Raw genomic sequence first — 21,775 nt, 5'->3', positions numbered from 1 at the left:
AGATTTCAGAAATTTGCATTGAGCTTTCAGCAGAGTGTTCACACAGATCATCAGTCAAGTGTCAGGCTGCCTGTACCAGCTTTGCTCCAGGAATGGCTGCCTGCACAATCCTGACTTTCCAGCCTCACCACTGGCGCTCTTGGCTTGGTTTGTCCTCTCTCTCCCAGGTTGGGCACCTTTAGGGCTTTCTGCAGAGTAACACTCACTAGCCATTTCTCAATAACTTTTTTTTATTAGAAACTTTAACCCTTAGAACATCCTCTTAAGAACTGCATTTAAGAATTTGCAAATAAATTGAAGTATTATTAATGTAGAGATGCTGGGGGAAATGGGTTTGGTGCTTTTGGGTGACTTTCCCCCCATCCTTGAGTTTTGTAGTGGGATTTTTTGTTTGGTTATTTTCCCTAGAGACCACGGTAGGCAGCTCCCTGCAGAGAGGTTGGTTAAGCCAGGCTTTGGCTGTGATAAGAACATCCTCAAGTGTTTGTGTCTGGAGAAGCCAAGGGGATTTTGGTAGCTCAAGCCACAGCTGGGAGCCCTGTTGGCAGATGTGACCTGTGCAGGGGTGGTTGCATCTCAGCTGTGCCATGTGTGGAGTCAGAAATGCTCTTCAGGTCCTGCTGAAGAATGAATTTTGGGGAGGGGAGCTGGGCATTGCTGGTTCTACTCCTGGTCCTACCCCTGGTTCTCCTGCAGCCAGGGAGAAAAGCTGCTTTTGTTTCCTGGGGAAGCAACACACAGAAAATGATGACTTTGTCACAGTAAAAGCAAGCAAAAAAAAAAAAAAAAAAAAGAAAAGAAAAAAAGAGGGAGCTTTCATTTCTGACAGATGAGTCTGTGAGTCTGTGTCCATCCCCTTCCAAGCAGCCTGAGGGCAGCAGACCACGTTCTCCCTGTGTGCATCCCTCTGCCCTCTCAGATAAATGAGGAGAACGAGGAACAGCCACAGCAAATCCCCTTCTGGGGCAGGAGCTGTGTCCTGGAGAGCAGCACCCCACTGCACAGAGCAGTTTTTCCCTGTGCCTGCTTTCCTCCAGTTCCACAAGATGGCAATGCAATCTAACCACCTCCCTCAGCCCCAGGTGAAGGCTCTCAGCTCCCCTTTGCCTTCCTGCTCAGGGAGGGGTGGGGGATGCCAAAGGCAGGGTGTAAACTACATCAGATTAATCTGTACCAGGTGGGTTGCTTTTTTTAATCTTACCAAAACACCTGAATTAAAACCAGAGCTTTGCTAAACCCATTAATTGGAGTTTTTGGAAGGTTTGGTTTGTTTTAAAACAGGGTAGCTTGGCTTATATAAGGTTTCCTCTAGAAAATAATGATTCATGCAGGCTGGGCCTTTTCCTGCCAGGTTCTGTGATCTCTCTGTTCTAAGTTTTGCTTTTTTTTGCCATGGATTTAATTTGTGTTATAAATGACGATGGCAGCTGCTCAGGTTTGTTCCTCTGACGTATCCTGTGTGTTTAGATGAGCAAGTCCCCATCCATTTGTTTTTTGCTCAGTGGAGAGGAGGAGCTGGTTCAGTTGCCATGAAATCAGCCTTTCCTGCAATCTGACTCTTGGAGAAGTTACACTGATATTCCTCCCAGTGCTGTCCTGACAACTGCACTGCTCTGACTCACCTGTCCAGCCTCTGATGGGATGAGATTTCTTGGCCTGGCAATTTAGATCTTTTCCTGAGATGGGGCCCGTGCTGGTGGCAGTGTCCCCAGCCTGGTGCTCACTCCTGCAGTGCCCTCCAGAGCTCCTGGCCTTGCTCTGCCTCCTCTTCCTCCTCACACTCGCTGTATTCACTCCTCAAATATTTGCTCCTGCCGAGGTGTTGGAATTCATTCAACTGATAAAAGAGGATGGACCTAAGCAGTCACAATCAGGGTTTTTTTTTTTTTTTGTAAAAAAAGATGGTTTGGATTTGCTTTATGACTCCCAGGTGGGAAGCACAGCACGTCCTGGTGCTGTCAGCTCTGTGTGTGTGTTGAGCAGGAAAAGATGGGACCTTCTGGGTCAGAGGATCCCTTCAAGATAAATTTCTGAGAACAAGCTTGTTTTTTCCCCCCCATTACTCCTATTGGAAGGCTGAAATGGTCATAAACTTATCTCCAGCCTGGACCTGTCAGGGATACTTCATGATGCCCACGTGCAGCCCTTGTTCTGCTGTCCTGAATAGTTCTTTCCCCTTCTTTATTTTTTTATAAAATGTGTGTGTCCAAGAGATCACTCGGTGTGCCCTCCCAGCTTTTGTTTTGCAGGGCTGAACAAGTGTCTGTACATTTTAATCTCCTAAATTAATCTGTTTTCTGCCAAGTCTTTTTTTTTTTTTTTACATTTCTTCCTACATAAACCTTTTGGATGTTTAACCACAGGAACCAAGTGCAGCATCCCTGGAGCCTTCTCACAGCTCTGGGTTTCTGTAAACCCTACAACCTGGCTTGTCCAGCAGCTCCAGCTCTTCTCTGGCTGTTGGAAATTCTGCAAGTCCAGCGTGTTGATGCCTCAGTCATTTTGGTTTTGAGCTGTTTGCTTGGGCCTTTCTCGTTCTTGAACATTTTCCACTCAAGTTCATTTTGTTTCCAACTCACAGCAAAAACTATTGTTTATCCTCAGAGCGTGGCTTCCTCTCCCATCCCATGGAATTTCAGCCTTCCTCCATTCATCTTCACAGTTACCCATTTTTTCCCTCCTCCAGTCCCAGCTTTCCTGTGTGCTGGTGCTGCTTTCCAGCTTTGTGTCAGCAGCAGATTTCATTAGCACACTTACTTCTTGTGCCAAGGTCATTAATAAAAACATTTAATAAGATCAGCCTGCTGACCATTCCTGGAGGAGCTCTGCCAGTGACCTCCATCCGTTCTGATCCTTCTTTCAACGCCACTTCCCCTTTCACCAGTTTCCTGCCCTTGCAGCTCTGCTAATCCCCAGTTTTTCATTTCAGGATTTCCCATGTGGGGCTGTATCACTTTGCTGAAGTCTGTGTGGGTAGGGTCTGTCTCACTTGCTTTGTCTAGAAAATTCAGTATCTGACCAGCTAACCTGGTTAGCTCTGTGTGATCTGATTTCCCCTCGGTGCACTCCCGGTGTTTTCTACCCTCTTTAATTTTTGGTTTCATGTTCTAATTAGCCTTGGTTTGCTCTGGAGCCTCCATCCTGCCCAGGTTGGTCAGACAGGCCTGGGGTTGCTCACAGCTGATTCTTCCTTCCATTTTGTGGGTGGCAGTTGTGTGGGTGCTGCAGTTCCCCCTCTGGTTCTGGAGGGATCCCTAATTTTGGGATAGATGTCCTGGCTAAGGCTCAGTGTGAAGGGAAGGGCCTGAGTGCATCAGTCCTGCCCTCATTCCTGATTTTAAGGACACCCCGGGAGTGGTGTTTGTGGGCCTGGGCTGTGAGATGTAAATCAGGCAGAGGCTGAAGCCTGGAGCAGTGAAATGCCATCCCTCCCCATCAGGACACAGGGAGAGGGGGAGCAAAAGGCAATAGAGATCTTCTTAATTACATTTGCATATGCAGCTGTTCAAACAGACTGAACTTCATCAGTGCCTGTTCATAGCTATCAGGAGATTTAGAGCAGCTGTTGTCAACCCACGTAGTGGGATCCTACAAATCTGGTGGTAAAATAAGCCCCTGGGCACCCTGCTCACCCAAGCTGTCTGTCACTGCAAAAGGCCAAGCAATTAATTGGATTTCAATATTGAAGAAATGGAATTGTGTGAAACGTCCAAGCGCGACTGCTTACAGCTTGGTTTCCAAGGATACATGTTGCAGAATTAAATCATTAATTTATATTTCTGAAAACAGTGATGAAATGTGTTAATTTGTACATTACCAAAGAGGCTCAAACTTGCCTCCTTCTGCCTTTTCTTTCCTAATATGCTCAATGACAAAATAATTGCTCTTCCTGATCTGGAGCTGAAATACAACGGTGTTCAGGCTCGGGGGATTTCGTGCCACGTTAAAACCTAAATTAGGGGGGAAATCATCCGGGTTAAACGTTTGTAGTAATTCCTGCAGACTGACATTCTGCCTTCATCTTTGGCTCCCAAATGCTGAGCCTTTTGCAGCCTCCCTTGGTGGTGTTACCCTGCATCCCCCGAGCCAGAGCTGGGCTGAGCACGCAGTGCCTGGGCAGAGTGAGGGTCCAGCATCTGGAATTCTGCTTCCCAAGCCCCGGGCACTGCAGGGACACAACAATGCACGGAGGATGTGGTCAATGGGGAAATTAGTCTGCTAGGGACAAGTGGTTATGTTGTCTCTTCAGGGCTTTGTGAGATGCGTGGAGGATGCTGATCCCACCAGAATCCGGGCATATAAATCAACAACAGGGGCTGGGATCTCAAATATTTCTTGTTTTGCAAAAGTGCAGTAGGATTCCTGCCATCGTGCCAGTGGACTGGAGGAAAAGTGTCCTCAGGCACATGGGAAGAGCAGTAAGGAAGCCCTGCCCTTGTGGGGGATTGGTCAGGTCTGGGGCCAGGGGGGCATTTCTGGTGTTGCTTTCGGAAATGTATCGACTTAAGGTGAAAATCAAGATTTTTGTGCAGCCCCGGGGAAGATACCTTCAATGCCACTGGCACTGGGCTACCTGTCTGCTTGCCCGAGGCCCCAGGTGGGCTCTGCACCCTTTGCTCAGGGTCACACAGAGGGGATGGGTGCTGGGTGTCACACAGGGGTGACAGGGGCTCACACTGGAGCTGTTGTGCCATCCCTGGAGCTGCTGTTTGCAGTGACTTCCACACCTTCCTGGGGGAAGCAGAGCAGTGACACTGGAATGTCACAGCTGGTGCCAGCCCAGCTGGATGTTCTCCTGCCCAGGTCTGGGCTGCAATTGAAGCCTGTCTGCTTCAGGGTGGGGAGGCCAGGGGCTTGTTTCTGCTGCAGGAAGATCAGCCTGTGCCTGTGGCTTTGGTGTGACATTCCAGTGGCTCCTGGGCTCTGTAGGTGTGGAGTTGTGGCTGGTGGGGCAGTGGCTGCATTGAGGGTGTGTTGTACCACGGCCCCAGATGGATTGTGACACACAGTAGCTCCTGTGTAATACTTATCTCCTAAACATTCAAAAGACCTGCACCAGAACATTGCTCTTTTGGCAAGGAAAACAGCTCCACTAGCTCCGCTTCAGTGGAAACTGCATTTTGCAAGCCATGCTTTCTGAATCCGTCTGCTTATTCCATTTATCTGCGAGATGCATTGGGAAAACTTGGAAAACTTGGCTCTAGTTTGCAGTAGCCTTTTGAGGGAGGTGCTGCCTGCTTGCACCTCACCCTTGGGTCGTTGTGTGCCTGATAATTAATTATGTTTGTCACTGGGGCTGAGGGAAGCAGGGGATGGTGTGGGGTGTCCCCAGCCTCTCCTTCCCACCCCTCCTCTGCAAACATCTTCCCCTCGATGCTTTCTTTTGTCAGAAGCCTGAAAGAATACACTTATTGTAAACTTCTATCTGCTTTCACTGAGGGACAGTTTTATAGGATACAAACAGTGCCTGCTGGGATTTTTATGGCCTATACTTTTCTCAGCAAATGGTTTTGAGCACAAGTTGGCCGGGCTGGAATGACCTTCTCTTGTTCATTAACTGTCTGTTGAAAAATCTGCGTGTGGTGGTAGTTAGAGAGCCCTGATTGGGGTTATTTTAGGTGGTGCAGGGAGGTCTGGGCCTTTCCTTCCCTCCTCATTATCAAGCAGCAGAGGCTGCTTAGGGCCTGGTTTATTTACCTAATAAACTGCCTCTTTATAGTCTAGGAAATGCTCACATTTTTCAGCCAAGAAATCCTAGTAACAGGCAAACAGAGGTCTAGCAGTCAGGTCTGGGGAAACAACAAAATGAAGGTCAGCTAATATTGCTGTTATTCTCTTTCCTGGTGGCCATGACAGCAGGGGTGGTTTATTTGAAGATCCCAGACTCGGAGTCATTGCTCGCATTGTTGGTCCCCCGAGCATGGGAGGCTGTGCCAACACTTGGGATATTAATGTATTCCACAGATCAGTGAATGAGGAATTCCTCCGCGCTCCTTTCTTTGGAAAAAAAAAAGGGGGGGAAAAAAAAATCCCCTTCTCCCCCCCTTCCCCCTTCTCCCCACACTTTGTTTGCCGAGGCTTTGTCCGCGGGGTGTTGCTGGGCATCCCTAATGAGGCTGGCAGGGATCGGGGATGGGGCCGGCCGCGGCTCCTGCCCGGGGGACACGGCCCCAGGTGTGGCAGCTCCTGCACGGGCAGGGACACCCGGGCAGGGGGAAGGAACAGGCTCACCTTCCTTCCCGCAGAAAATCCTGCCCCCGTGCCTCAGTTGCTCCCTCGGTATTCACCCCAGCGCCCAGCCCAGCCCAGGGGCTGCCAGGGAGGAGTTGGCATCTCCCGGCGAGGAGCACGGGCCAGCTCGGCCCTGACGTGGCAACAGCGCCTGGGACAGCGGCCTCGGTGGGATGGGTGTGCCGAGACTTTGGGGGAGTAAAAGCTGGGCTCCTGAGGAGACAATTCCCCCAGAATAATGCCAGGCATCAGGGAAAGGCATCCGGGCAGGTTTTTTTTATAGATTCCCGCTCCGGAGCAGGAATTGTACTTAGATATTTTTTAATATATTCTTTGATCCCTCATGGAAATGTTAATGAGACGAAAACTCCTAAAGAGCTCTCCAGACACTGCCCTGCTCTGGAGAAGGGTGGAGCGAAACACAGCCCCTCCGAGGGCTCCTGACACACAAGCAGCCCCTTTGTTCCCTCCTTTCTGTCCCACAGACGCGTCTGGGACCACAGGGAAATGAGAGGAGGCTGCAGAGGCCGCGACAAGGCCGGGATTCCCGTTGGGAGCGGGAAAATCCTGGGGCAGCGCTGGAGGCCGGGCTGCTGTGGCGTTGGAAGTGCAGCACTGCTCGCCGTGGCACCGGGCCGTGGCACCGGGCTGTGGCACCGGGCTGTGGCACCGGGCCGTGGCACCGGGCCGTGGCACCGGGCTGTGGGAGCCCGGCCTTCCTCCCGGCCTTCATCAGCACAGGCCCCAGCGCTGCAGCTGGGCCCCTGCACAGGGGCTGGCAGGAGGGGACGCGCACAGGGACACGGCTTCTGTGCCACGGGGCCAGCTGCAGGGCACGGAGTGGGGCTGGCACTGCCACAGGGCATCCCTCGTGTGGGGCTGGCACTGCCACGGGGCATTGCTGGTGTGGGGCTGGCAATGCCATAGGGCATCCCTCGTGTGGGGCTGGCACTGCCACGGGGCATTGCTGGTGTGGGGCTGGCAATGCCATAGGGCACCCCTCGTGTGGGGCTGGCAGTGCCACAGGGCACCCCTCGTGTGGGGCTGGCACTGCCACAGGGCACGGAGTGGGGCTGGCAGTGCCACAGGGCATTGATGGTGTGGGGCTGGCAGTGCCACAGGGCACCCCTCGTGTGGGGCTGGCAGTGCCACAGGGCATGGAGTGGGGCTGGCACTGCCACAAGGAACCCCTCATGTGGGGCTGGCACTGCCACGGGGCACGGAGTGGGGCTGGCACTGCCACAGGGCATTGCTGGCACTGCCAGAGGTCACTGATGATGTGGGGCTGGCAGTGCCACGGGGCACCCCCGCTGTGGGGCTGGCTATCTCAGAGCTGTGGCTGTATTTCGCGTGTTCCATTTGTCCTGGGGAGCAGGAGCTGCTTTCTCCTGCCCTTCCCCGCGTGGGCAGGGCCATGGAGGGCAGAGGAAATGTGCATTTCACTGGCCTTTACCCCCCGGCTGCTTCTTCCTGCTTGCCTGGGGGAGAAGACAAGTGCTTTGCACAGCACAGTGTGTGTCAGGAGGGGTAGATTTTGGACATCACGGGCATATTTGCAAAACTGTCCCAAATCTACCAGATTCAAGGAGTTTGGAAAGTAGAACCTGTCCAGAAGGGAAGGTACTCCTGGCTTTAATGCTTCTCCCTGGGCTTGGAGATTTTATTTAGCTCTGAGGTTCTGCAGGGCTGGACGTGTTGGTTCTACTGCAGTGTTTATAAAGTCTGGGGGATCCCAGCAGACAATGTTTTGTGTTTATCTCCAGAGCACTAGCAAGGTGACAGTGCTGCTAAAAAGCTTTGGAGAAGCACCTTATTGGAGCCAAAGTGACTCATTGCCGCTAGAAAAGCAGCAAATGTTTTTCTGGCATTTAAGTAAAATGCAAAAATATTCATTTCCCACCTTGATATTGAATTAAAGACTCAAAAGTGAGGGGAAAAAGCCCCGTGTTTAGGCCTTCTAGAAAAACAGCAGCATTGCCAAATGATTCATGCTGGGTATTTTACAGCATGGGGCAAGGCAGTGCCATAAACAGGAACATTCCCAGTTTCCTGAGATGAGATGATGGGATTTCTTCCTGTGGATTGTGCATTCTGTTTTCAGACCTAGAAACACTCCATTTGGCACGGCGTGTTTGGACAGGACACTGAGATCCTTTGGGAATTGGGTAGAGGTTTGTAGCTGATCTCCAGTTCTTGTCAGACCTGCAGGTCTGGCTGGGGGATGTGGGGAGCAGTGGCTCTCCAGTCTTCCCACTGCACCTCAGCCCTTTGCTGGAATCAGAATTCCTGCATTTCTGCCCCTTCCCCAGTGTCACTGCTGCTGCCTTACTGGTTACTGTGGTAATCACAGCATTATTAACATTTCCTTGGTGGCTTTGCCAATGTCCTCTGAGCCACTTCCATCGTTAAGTGGTTTCATTGTTTGCCATCTCCTTTGGTATTTGGGAGCTGCTGTTTGCTCTGGTTCTGGATGCAGCTGTGCCCCTGAATGCAGGATTAGTTCAGCCCTCCCCTGAGCTCCTCTGTCCTTTTTGGAGCGTTCACAGCAGATTTGTGTGTGAATTTTAGTGGTTAACAGAGAAACTCTCTTGGACAGGAAGATCTGGGGTTTGGGTCAGCCAGCCCTGCCCAGTGATGAAGAACTGTTCCTGTGCCAGGTGCTCCACTGGGACCTCTCTGCCACTGGATTTGCTCAGCCCAGAGGGTGTCCCAGGAGCTGCTGTGCTGGTGTCCCTGCAGCAGAGCCAGGCTTGGGGGCTTCAGAGTCTGTTTGAAATCAGGAGCTGCTGAATGGAGGCTGGATGTTCTGTGCTGTGCAAGCCCTGAGCAGACAGGGAGAGCCGAGTTCAGCAGCTGCCCAAAATCCTGGCTGGGAGGCCCTGGCACAGCCGGGGCTGCCCCTGGATCCCTGGTGGTGCCCAAGGCCAGGCTGGACAGGGCTGGGAGCAGCCTGGGGCAGTGGGAGGTGTCCCTGTCCATGGCAGGGGTGGGAATGAGCTTTAAGGTTCCAACCCAAACCACTGTGTGATTCCAGGATACCCAGCCTTGCTCCCCTCACAAACCCATGCTGCATTTTGGCTGCCAGAGGAACACTGATCATCTTCCCAGGAAGGAAGAGCAGAACTGACTCTCCTTTGCTGCTGTGTGAACGAAGATCCAAGTGGTGCTGGTGGCTTTTTGGTGGCCATCTTCTGTCCTGCCAATTCTGGCAGCAAGGACACGGTTCAGTCAGCAGAGGGCTTGGAACTGGGGAGTATTTCAGTGTTAAATGGCCTGGAGGTTGAGGTGGCAGCTCCCAGAAGGGAATGGTGTCTGTAGGTGGGCACTCAGGTATTTTTATGGGATGTGACTGAGTGAGATTTACAGCAGACGAGTTCCAGTCGTCTGCTTCCTGCTTGCTTTGGCACAGACACACAGAGCCCAGCGTGAGCTGAGCCTGGCTTTGGCTGGGCTCTGCTCAGTGCCTGCCTGTGCTGTGGGCTGGCTCACCTGAGACCCCCAGATAGTGGGGGGACCCCATCTCCTTTTCACGCCTTCATTCAGCGTCAGTCAAGAAAGAAACGGGGATCAGGGGGGCAGGAAATGTGTTATTTCTGCTCTTGGGTCTTCGGAGAATCACTGAAGGGTTTGGATTGGAAAAGGGACCTTAAAGCCACCCAGTGCCACCCCTGCCATGGCAGGGACACCTCCCACTGTCCCAGGCTGCTCCCAGCCCCAGTGTCCAGCCTGGCCTTGGGCACTGCCAGGGATCCAGGGGCAGCCCCAGCTGCTCTGGGCACCTGTGCCAGGGCCTGCCCACCCTCACAGAGAACAGTTTATTCTTAATTTTCCATCTAACCCTACCCTCCTTCAGCTTCAGGCCATTCTCTGTGCCCTGTCCCTCCATCCCTTGTCCCCAGTCCCTCTCCAGCTCTCCTGGAGCCCCTTTAGGCACTGGAAGGAGCTCCAAGGTCTCCCTGGAGCCTTCTCCAGACTGCAGAACCTCAACTCTCTCAGCAGGAGTACTTAGCCTTGTGCTTTCCTCTTCAGAGCTGTCCCAGCACGCAGCTCCCAGGCAGGTGAGCCCTTCTGCCAGGTTGGTCACTGGCTTTGTGCAGTTTATCCTTTTAGGTACCAGGGCTGAAACCATCCCTGGTGCTGGAGTTTAGATGGAACTAGACTGCACTTCAGGAGCCCTGAGCTAACTTCTTGCATAAGAGACTTTCTTTGAGAAGTATTTTTAAAGACATCTCTGATAAAAATACCGCAGGTAGGAGGGAGAGCTCTTGGCACACTCACCTCTCATGTGCTGGGGTTACACCCTTTACTTTATATAGATCCACAAAAGGGGGGGTTTGTAATTCTTTAGATAATGGAGGGCTGCTGAATAATGCTGTATAGACTCCTGTTAAACTTGGAGTCTTTTGTTACATGAAGTGTCACAAAGCCCTGTCTGGAACAGCCTCTCCCAGAACCTGTCGCTCCTCACGGTGCCATGAGTTGGCAAAAAGTCAGGATTGCTGCCAGCTCTGCCAGTATTGCAGGCAGTTAATCCCCACCCTCAGTCCTGGGCTCTGTCAGGCCACGATGAGTGCAGAGAGGGGCATCCCCCCTCTCCATGGGGCATCACCCCTCTCCATGGGGCATCACCCCTCTCTGTGGAGCATCACCCCTCTCTATGGGGCATCCCCCCTCTCCATGAGCATCCCCCCTCTCCATGGAGCATCACCCCTCTCCATGGAGCATCACCCCTCTCCATGGGGCATCCCCCCTCTCCATGAGCATCACCCCTCTCTGTGGAGCATCCCCCCTCTCCATGGAGCATCACCCCTCTCTATGGGGCATCCCCCCTCTCCATGAGCATCCCCCCTCTCCATGAGCATCACCCCTCTCCATGGGGCATCCCCCCTCTCCATGAGCATCACCCCTCTCTGTGGAGCATCACCCCTCTCTGTGGAGCATCACCCCTCTCTGTGGAGCATCACCCCTCTCCATGGGGCATCACCCCTCTCTGTGGAGCATCACCCCTCTCTGTGGAGCATCACCCCTCTCCATGAGCATCACCCCTCTCCATGGGGCATCTCCCCTCTCTGTGGAGCATCACCCCTCTCTGTGGAGCATCACCTGCCACGATGGATTATTCCCCCCTTTTTTGGGTTGCAGGAGCTGCAGTGCTGGCTTGGATTTGTTCAGTGCTCAGGGCAGGTCATTGCTGCTCTCCCCGGTGCCCACGGGGGCTCTGGTCACCACTCTGGGTGACCCTGCTGGTCCTGGTCTCCCTCCAAAGCCGCTGGGGATTTTCTGAAGAGTTGTTTTAGCATGAGCTGCTGGCTTGCTAAACGCTGCTGCAACTTCTGCCCCCATAAAATTTTTGACATAATCTTCCTTTTTGGTGGAGGGAAGAGCTAAATGGAAGTTCATTGGGAAATGAATATTTAATGCTGCCAGGGAAGGTTCCTGATTGCAGTGGATCCTGGAGCTGGTAATGAACGTGCACTATCTGGGCAGGGGGATTTGGGGTGTGAATTTCCCAGGGTCTAATCATCTCCTAAAGCTGCTGAGTGTGACTCCTTCCCCAGTAATCTACTTAACTCAGTCATTTACCCCTCCTCTTGCCTCGCCAGGAGAATGAAGCTCCCAGGTTGTTTGCATGACAAGTAGCCCGGGATTGTCTGGGCTCCGAGGAAGATGCTGGGAGTTAATTGGAGCAGCTGGAGTTGGTGGTTTCCCATGTTCACTGGCAGGCTGGCTGAGGAGCAGAGCTTTTATGGGCAGCTCTATTCCAGGCTGCACCATGTGTTTTGATAGCTAAAATACTTAAAAAAAAAAAAAGATGGCTTGCCTTCCAAAGGATGTTTTTCTCCACCAAAACTAATCTCGAGGGAAAATGGTGTTTGGTAGCTCTAGAATTATTGGATTTGCAGATAGAAACTGCTGTGTTAATGGCAGCTACTGACTGATGACCAAAGCAGCTAACTGGGAGATGTTCTTGGCAGCTGGTCCTGCTAAAAACCTCCCCTCAAAGCCATGAAAACCACAGTGAACAATATCAAAAAAAAAAAAATCTGCTAGTAAGCAGAAACTAATCACTGCATCCACCTCTTCATTATAAAATTAAGGATGCTCCATTAGAAGTGTTGCCTTTTAAATTTTATTAGGATTCCCTCCCACCAAACCTTGATTGTGCTAAAAATAAAAGGCTAAGCATCCCTTCATCTCTGTTTTTAATTTGCCTCCTCCTGAAGCCAAACACTGTGAGTAAAATTCCTGCTTGGAGATGGGCTCTGCGATACGTGGTCAGCCTGGGCTGGCTTGGATGGGAGCAGAGGCAGAAAGAGAGGCTGAAGCACTGGATAAACTGTCCAGGTTTTATTTAAATTACTGTCATGTTCCGTGGCTTGCTTGAAATCAAACCCTGCCAGGCTTCTCCCTGCAGTCCCCGTGGCTTGCACCTAATATGCATTTCATTAAGCATTTACAGATGACTTTATTCCTGCTGTAATGCTGGTGTGCAGCGTGGAGCTTTTGAAGTGATCGAGGCAGGAGTTGATGAAACCTTTAAAAAAGATTCTTTCAGCATGACTTGAGAGTCATTCAGGCACAGCCCTGGCGGGGTGACACCAGGCAGCAGTCGTGGTGTCACTTGTCCCCTCGGTGGCTCAGGGGTGGGGTCGTTCTGGCAGGGCAGGGAGTCTCATGTGAGTGCCTCACCCCCTGTTCTGGTCTCCAGCTGCCACAAACGTGGGTGCAGATGTTGGGGTTCAGCTCCATCTTCTTAAAGCTGAGCTGGTTTGATTCTCCTGGTTTCCAGCCTGTTTTGGATTTCACAAATCACAGAACCACAGACTGGTTTGGGCTGGAAGGAACCTTGAAGATTTCCTGTTCCACCCCTGCCATGGGCAGGGACAGGGACACCAAGCCCTGGCTTTGGACACCTCCTGGATCCAGGGCTGACCAGCCCCTGTGCTGGACAGGTCAGAGCTGCCAGGGGAGCTCAGAGCTCTGTTGGAACAGCCCCATCCATGCCTGGCCACTGTCCTCAGGCTCCTGGGAAGCAGCCTTGGAGCAGAGGTGGACAGCCCACGCCGAGTGCTCCACCTGGGGGAGTTCTCCACTCCTCTACCCGCAGGGCTTTGCCTCCAGTTCCCGGTGGGAATGGCTGCAGCCAGGTGGAGTCCCTGTGAGCACAGCTGGAGCTGCTCGGGCTGCAGGGTCCTGTGTGCAGGACCAGGGAGAGCTGGGGCAGCCACGGGGCCTCTCCCTGCTGCCCCACGCCTGCGTGAGCCCAGCTTTTGGTAGCACAGCACCCACATGATCCGTGGTTTTTATGAGGAAAGATGAACGTGAAAAATCATTTATGTAAACTCTGTGTGAGCTGGGAGAAAATCAGAATGAAATCCATGTTGCAATTCCAAAAGTGCATGGAAAGGCATATTTGTTTTGTGACTCAGAAAGACGTCGCTGGCTTAGGAGTGTAATTTTAGCAGAATTGTATCACTTGGTTTGAATTAATGCTTTGCACACAGCAGAGTCCTCAAAACAATGTAAAATCTGGGGGATAAATGGGGATCTTCCCAATCAGAGCCCACGTGGGAAGCTTTCCTAGGCAGCATTTTCTCTGCACTGCAGATCCCCTTCCTTTGGAGCCCATCCTCAGGTCTGGGGTAGGAAATGGGGACTGGCAGGAGCAGAACCTTCCTGGAGCTGTAGCATCCTCCAGGTCTGGGGTAGGAAAAGGGGACTGGCAGGAGCAGAACCTTCCCGAAGCTGTGGCTGATCCTCCAGGTCTGGGGTAGGAAAAGGGGACTAGCAGAGCTGGCAGGAGCAGAACCTTCCCGAAGCTGTGGCTGATCCATGGCATCCCCCAGCTCTGGGATAGGAAATGGGGACTGGCAGGAGCAGAACCTTCCTGAAGCTGTGGCTGGTCCGTGGCATCCTCCAGGTCTGGGGTAGGAAAAGGGGACTGGCAGAGCTGGCAGGAGCAGAACCTTCCTGCATCCATGGTTGATCCATGGCATCCACCAGATCTGGGGTAGGAAATGGGGACTGGCAGGAGCAGAACCCTCCCGAAGCTGTGGCTGATCCGTGGCATCCACGGAGCCTCCCGGGAGCAGGGCAGGGGCTGGAGGTCAGCCCAGGTCAGTTCCATGCCCGTGGTGCTCCCAGCCCTGGAGCAGGGACCTGGGGAGGGCCGGGGTTCCAGCAGGCTGCCGGATTCCCCAGGGACCCCCAGGACCTCCCCTGCTCTTCATCCCCCACTGCTGCTGGCCACGCTCCCCGCTCCCGTGCCGGGCATCGTGGGGGGCTGCGTGCTGGGCTAAACATTCCCTTTCTTCTGTCAGCCCAGGGACTGCACTTCCTTAATTGTGGATTCTTTTAGTTAATTGGGAGTGTTTGGAAACGCCTTGCACCTCAGCAGGGTTCAGTCCTGCGGGGTGCCAGGGGCTTTGTTCCCCGGCCAGCAAAGCACTTCAGCCTGGCTCTAAGAACACTTTACAGGCTGGAATAAGCTCATTGATTTCAGGGCACTGAAGGGTTGTGCCAATACCAAATTTCTTCCAATGATCCCGGCTCAAATAGTAACATCCAGGAAAGTGTTCCTTGAATCTTAATGCTACCTTAAATAGCCACGGCTCAGGCTCCACAGTCAGGGAAACAAAGACCAGTGTTTTGGGGGAGGTTCTGCTGGGAATAGAGGAAAAGTCATGGTTAAAGGTGATTTTCCCTCTCTCCCCCCTTATTTTCCCTTCTGTGCTGTAGTAGCAGGGTTTGCTTTAACTGTGGTCATCTTCAGTGAGCTTTTAATAAATGGAGAGGAAACTGGAAGAGTTTGGAAAAGTATGGGATAAGCAAACACTCCAGAGGGACTTGTAGTGGCAACATGATTAATAAGGGACAGTCCTGGTAATTCTATCAAAACAGAGCTATTGCAAAAGCATATGGAGCATCCTGGGTTTGGGCAGGAGCAGGATTCAGACAAATGATCCAGGGAGATTTATGTGCCTCCTTGCTGGGAGGGTTTCTTCTCCCCCTGGAAGTGTGAGGGGAAAAGCTCTGTAGATTTAACCGTAGGATTAGACTCCAGGAAAAAAAAAAAAAATTAGTAAATCAGGCAGCTCATGGCTCTCAAGTATTTTTATGCTGGTTGTTTGTTTGATAACAGGCTCCAAATCTTATAGAGATTTTTCTTCCTTAACTTTATATATTTATCTTTTTTCTCTGTCAAACCTCACACATATCTGGGAATAACCTTAAGGAGCTGAAAAGGGGAAATGTTCTCCAAAAGGAAAATATGATGCAAAATACAGAATCCCAGAGTGGTTTGGGTTGGGAAGGACCTTAAAGCCCATCCAGGGCCACCCCTGCCATGGCAGGGACACCTCCCACTGTCCCACAGCCCTGTCCAGCCTGGCCTTGGGCACTGCCAGCGATGGACTTCAGCAGGCAGCAGAGAAGGTGTTCCAAACCATCCCGCTCCCCACAGGCTCTGCCAGTGCTCTCCTGGGGCTGGGGAACAGAAATCCCCCCTGGGATGGGGGCACAGAGCTGAGACACGGTGACACAGTGACACGGCAGTGACACAGCAGTGACAGAGCAGTGACACAGCAGTGACACAGTGACAGTGACATGGCAGTGACACAGCAGTGACACAGTGACACAGCAGTGACACAGCAGTGACAGAGCAGTGACACAGTGACACAGCAGTGACACAGCAGTGACACAGTGACAGTGACACAGTGACACAGCAGTGACACAGCAGTGACACAGTGACAGTGACATGGCAGTGACACAGTGACAGAGCAGTGACATGGCAGTGACACAGTGACAGTGACACAGTGACACAGCAGTGACACAGTGACAGTGACACAGCAGTGACAGAGCAGTGACACAGTGACAGTGACATGGCAGTGACACAGTGACAGAGCAGTGACACAGTGACAGTGACACAGCAGTGACACAGTGACACAGCAGTGACACAGTGACACAGTGACACAGTGACACAGTGACACAGTGACAGTGACACAGTGACACAGCAGTGACACAGTGACAGTGACACGGTGACACAGCAGTGACACAGCAGTGACAGTGACACAGTGACACGGCAGTGACACAGCAGTGACACAGCAGTGCCACAGTGACACACTGACACAGTGACACAGCAGTGACAGAGCAGTGACACAGCAGTGACACAGTGACAGTGACACAGTGACAGTGACACAGTGACACAGCAGTGACACAGCAGTGACACAGTGACACAGCAGTGACACAGTGACAGTGACACAGTGACACAGCAGTGACACAGCAGTGACACAGTGACAGTGTGACAGTGACACAGTGACACAGCAGTGACACAGTGACAGTGACACACTGACACAGTGACACAGCAGTGACACAGTGACAGTGACACAGTGACACGGCAGTGACACAGCAGTGACACAGCAGTGCCACAGTGACAGTGACACAGTGACAGTGACACACTGACACAGTGACACAGCAGTGACACAGCAGTGACACAGCAGTGACACAGTGACAGTGACACAGCAGTGACACAGCAGTGACACCCTGCTCCTGTCACCCTGCCCAGGGCTCCCGAGCACGTTGTTCCCAGAGCTGTGATTTCCTTCTTTCCTTTGAAGGCTTTTCGTGCGCAGCTGCTGGGGCAGCTTGGAGCTCTCATGTGGGGAGGCAAAGGCAGGGACTGGAGTTAAGAGCTTATGAACTTCTCAGGTTTTAGCAAGGTACACAGATGAAATGATACTGTGGTTTTTCCTCCTCCTTTCTCTTCTTTATTTCTTTTTTTTTTTTTTGACACAAAATGAGAGGAGACCTCTTGCACCGCACGTGCATAAATTGTACAGGTTTGGCTCTGCTCGAGGCTGAAATTAAAAATAAAAGAAAATCAAATAGTCATCCTGACACATGAGACAATGCAGTCGTCCAAAACCAAAATAGTTCTGTATAGTACTCTGCATATAGGAGTCAGAGATCTGTGTGTGGGCTTTAAAGATGCCTTGCCTTCTCTTTTTGGAGAAGAAACTTCTGTTAACATCTAAATGATGTCAAAAATTCAGCAAGGATTGAATTCCCCACTTCACCGGCACGAAATTTTCGCATTGCTACTGAACTCTGTTATTTTATCAGCCTCCTGCTCTTCAGACCCCATTTTCCAAAAACTTTTAAAGTGATTGTGCAAGTCAAACCTAATTTCTTATCACAATTCTTGTGTATATTGGCTCAGTTGTTTGCAAGGGATTGTTTCACCCACCCTGTTTCCCTTGGCATTTTCAGAAGGTTCTTGTAGTTGTTAGCAGCTGTAAATGGTATTAATAAGGAGTATTTGGTTGCTGGTTTCTGCAGTTTTCTCTGCTGATTAGGCTGCATTGCCAAAGGTTGAGCAAGTTTCTAAAAGCAGGATTGTTCTTGGAGTTGTGAAAACACAATTCTCAACAAAATAACAGCTGTATCTGTGTCAAGAATTCTCCAGGCAGGCTGCTGCAGCCCTGCAGAAACAGGGGTGAAACACTCTTAATCCAAAGGGGTGTTGATGTTAAAATCAAGGACATTTCACCTGAAGGTTTAAAGATCCAGCCAGGAAGATGCCAAGGTTTTTTCCCTTTCCTCAGGGTTGTGTTTGAGGTGAAAAGCACTTTCCCACTGCAGCGTTCTGTCCCTGCTGTGCTGGGCTTCCCAAAGCACCTCTGGGTTGGGAAGAGCCTTGCTGAGAGCAGCTCGGGCTGTGGGGACAGTGGGCACATCTTTGGGTTTCATCCAGGGAATCCAGAGCGTGGGATCCCTCAGCAGCTCCCTGTCCTTCAGGGTTTCCAAGGCTCAGGACCTAGAATTGTGGAATCATGGAATATCTCAGGTTGGAAGGGATCCACAAGGATCATCGAGCCCAGCTCCCTAACTTGACCCTGCTTGGAGCACTAAGTTCTACTAGAACCTTCCATGATCCATTTCCTCCAGGTGTTTTTATGAGTGATGACTCCAGGTGTCTTCATCCAGAGCACGTCCTTGCTGTGGTCACCAGCTCCTGCTGTTGGAGTAGGAGACTCACTCCAGATAAAATTCATGGAATGAAAATAAGTGCTTGAAAAAAACCCTTGGTGTCTTCCCATGTAGCTCTTTCAACATTTAGGTGAAACTCCATTGATTTTAACACCAGCACCACTCTGGACAAATGGTTTCAGCCCAGTCTCTGCAGAGGTCTGTCAGCCTGCCTGGAGAGTTCCTGACACAGATACAGCTGGTGTTTTGTAAACCCTGCTGTTCCAGCCTGGTGGGGAAGGGCTCAGTGGGGTGAGATTCACCCAAGGAAGGGAAGCTGATGCCCAGCAAAGCCTGTTCCTGTGGCACAGGGAGTTGCCATCTGTGTGGCAGCAGTGATGGGATTGCCCAAAGTCAGGCTCACTTTCCCCTGGGACTGTGGAGGAGCAGCCACGTCCCGCCGGTGTTGGGCTGTGCTCAGGTGAGGGCTGCAGCTTGTGCTTCATGCAGACGTGGGGATCAGCTGTGGCTGAGGCAGGGAGGGGCTCGGGGAGCGTTGCTGGAGCAGAGTGAGGTGTGAGCAGCAGCTTTGGGGTCAGGGTCCCAGCAGAGCCCCTCCGTGGGAGAGGAGTGACCGCGGTGGGGGCACGGCTCAGAGCCACTCGGGCACCTCATCCAGCAAACCTCCCCTTCCTGGGCACCCCATCCACTGCTGGGGCTCGGAGCTCCATCCCTGCTGGCTCCTGGAGACACCAAGGCTCTGCTGGCAGGGGCTGAGCAGGGCTGGCTGCTGCTGTCACAGCCCTTGGTTGCGGTTGCTCAACTGCTGCTCCCGGAGAAGCTCCTCGGCTCAGCCAGGACATCGATCCTGGCTCAGGCAGGAGCCTCCTTGCTGTGTACCTGGAATTATGTCTGAGCTGTCCTCCAAGGTCTGTAGCAGATGGAGAGAGACATCATGAGCAGAGGGGAGAACAGTTTGGGCTTCCAGTTCGTGTGGACTGGAGAAACAAAAGGAGTTTTGGGTGTGTGGAAGCAGTTCAGGCGTGCAGAGTCATTAATCTTCGTCTGTGGCTTTTAAAATCAGCAGCAGCCAGAGTCTCCCAGACCTGAAAGCTGTGTTTGTTTGGATGGAGTGGATGTGCAGGGAATTTTTCCTGAACTTCACCCCACCAAGGAAGGTTTGTGTCAAGTGGATTGACTGGAGCAGCACTGCACAGTGTGGCTCTGACCATTGCAGCAGCCCTGGTTTACAGGGTCAGCCCAGTGGTTTCATGTTTAAAGTTGTCACACATTTAATTCTTGACTGTTTTGTGCCCATTCTTAATTTCTAAAAAGGAAAAAAAAAAAAAAAAAAGGCCATGCTGGTTTTGAGCTGGAGTTTCTCATACTTAAGTCTGTGTAAAGATGATTTATGGTGCTAGAAGGGCTCCACTGGAAACGCAAGATCTATTATGAAGTGGATTGAGCGGCCCATGCTGAAATGTTTATTGCTGTCTTCAAAATAGAATACATCAGGGTTGATGGGGCCTGTCCAGGAAAGAGAGAGACTGCAGTGCAGTGGGGCTAGTGGGGTATTTTTAGTATTTCAATAAAAGACAAGGTTTTTAAAGGAAATCACTTATTGCCATTTTGCAATCAAGAATGCAGGAGTGTTCCAGGGACTGCAAGAAATATGCTTCAAGAATGTGGGAGCCATAAGGAACTAATCATTAAATACTCTCCCGTTTCCACCCCCGGCCCTGGGCTGAGGAAGCCATTTAGGAGCTTTGCAATTTGTATGGAAATCTCGGCCCTCCTGACCACTCGGTCAAGCATCCCGGGCACTGGGGAGCCAGCAGCCCATTTGCAAAAGTTCCTACAATTCCTGGGTGAGCAGGGCACTTGGAAAATCGGAGACACATGGACCAGCCTTCAGGAACACTTAATCTGACCTTAACTGACTGATATGAACACAATCTGATCTTTTTTTGTGCTGTAGGTTCTTCTTGGTCAGTGCCTTGCTGGGGAAGTTGTCCTTGCAGGTTCAGATGGATCAGCAAAACTGGGAGGCTGTTGCTGTTGCTGTTCTGCTCGTTTGACTGAGCTGTGATTGTTTTTATTTCTTGTTTATTTTCTTCATGTGATGCCTGAAACCGTTTGGAAGCATTTTGGTGCTGTAATAAGTCCATGTAAGGAGGGAGGGAGCGATCCCAGCACTTGCCAGAGTGAAAAACAAAGGTAGAGGCAAAAGATAATCCTTTCCCAAGTGATTTAGGAGCCTGATGGGACAATTTAGTGATGCATCTAAGCAGAGCTGGTGGTTGCCTCCTCCTGCTCCCCGCATTCCCACCTTTTTCCCTGTCTGGCCCTGGTGTCCTGGGGAGGCAGTTCAGGCAGCTACAATGGCAGAAAAGTGACCCCACCAAAAACAAAGCCAGGGTGTGGGGCTGGTGGCAGATGGACGTGGGCAGATGTCCCTTCTGTGCCAGGCCAGCAGAGCTGGCCTTTGATTTGATTGTTTGTCTTTGCCCGTTTGTTTTTACTGGGGAAAGTGGTGCAGGGACACCAGTTCCCTGCTGAGATCATCTGTCACAGCTTCTGCCTGTTCCCAGCCTGCTGCAGGTAGCAGAGCTGGGCTCTGACCCTTCCTTTCAGGAAAGCCCTTTGGAGTTTGCCAGCTGGGCTGGGCTTCTGCATCCCCTGCTGGACTTGGGGCTGGGCAGGGAAGCTGAGCTGGAGAAGGTCCATGGAGACACGGATTTGGGAGGAGCCCCAGCCCTCAGGACTCTGCCCCAGCTCTGGGATTTAACTTGGCTCAGGCTGCTTGCAGCCAGGGCTGGTGAATCTCCCCAGCTGGGAGTGCAGTGAGAACTCTCTTCAGTGATCTGTGATTTGTGCTGCCCGAGGTCCCACCTGGTTGGATTTTCCATTGGAAACCCTTGGATTTCCTGAGGTATTTTGTTGTTGCCAGGAGAGCCTTCCCTGGCTGTCCTGCACTCCCTGAGCCCAGCTGCTCTCCCCACCACAGCTCCTGCAGGTCCATGGCACAGTTCCTGGCAAACCCTGCTGTTCTATGGCATGGGGGGATATCTTCTGGTGGAGATGGGGATATCCCAGTTAAACCTGTGCTTTCTCACCCTTCCTGCTGGACTTTCCAGAGCAAAAGGGTTCAGGTGACACCTTTGGCTTGGTTGGGCTCACTGGAGTGAGCTGAGTGACCCTCATGTGAAATAAGGGATTTTTAGAACCATTGTGCTCTTGTTTGAGCTGGTTTGTTTCCTTTCTCCTGGGAAACCTTCGGTGCACAGTGAGGTCTGTGAAACTTTCACGGGTCATTCCAAGCTGGAGCTCTGTTGCTCAGAAATGCTGAGTATTCCTCAACTGCTCCTGCTCCTTGGTGTCCCTGATGTAAGGGAAAGGATGCCCGAGAGTCTGGAGGAAGGACGGTTGGAAACTGTGTGTGTGTGTGCTTGTTTCATTCAATAAAAGGGGAAGAAAAATAAGCCACATGCAAAGAAATGCAGTAGCCACATCTGCCAGTGACCTTTGGGGCTGGAAAGAGTCTGGTGATGGTGTGGGGCCAAGCAAGGAAAGTTGG

At 51.7% G+C, this 21,775-nt stretch overlaps 1 protein-coding gene across 1 annotated transcript in view; it reads left to right on the top strand.

Annotated features, from left to right (window-relative positions):
• The window catches only part of STX8 (syntaxin 8), a 91,799-nt gene that overhangs the window by 61,461 nt on the left and 8,563 nt on the right, over nucleotides 1–21,775 (top strand). The window lies entirely within an intron of this gene.

Source organism: Vidua chalybeata, chromosome 19 (assembly GCF_026979565.1).
Source record: "Vidua chalybeata isolate OUT-0048 chromosome 19, bVidCha1 merged haplotype, whole genome shotgun sequence".
NCBI classification, from domain to species: domain Eukaryota; kingdom Metazoa; phylum Chordata; class Aves; order Passeriformes; family Viduidae; genus Vidua; species Vidua chalybeata.
Note: the sequence above shows the minus strand (reverse complement) of the source record. Positions and strands in the feature narration are given on the sequence as shown.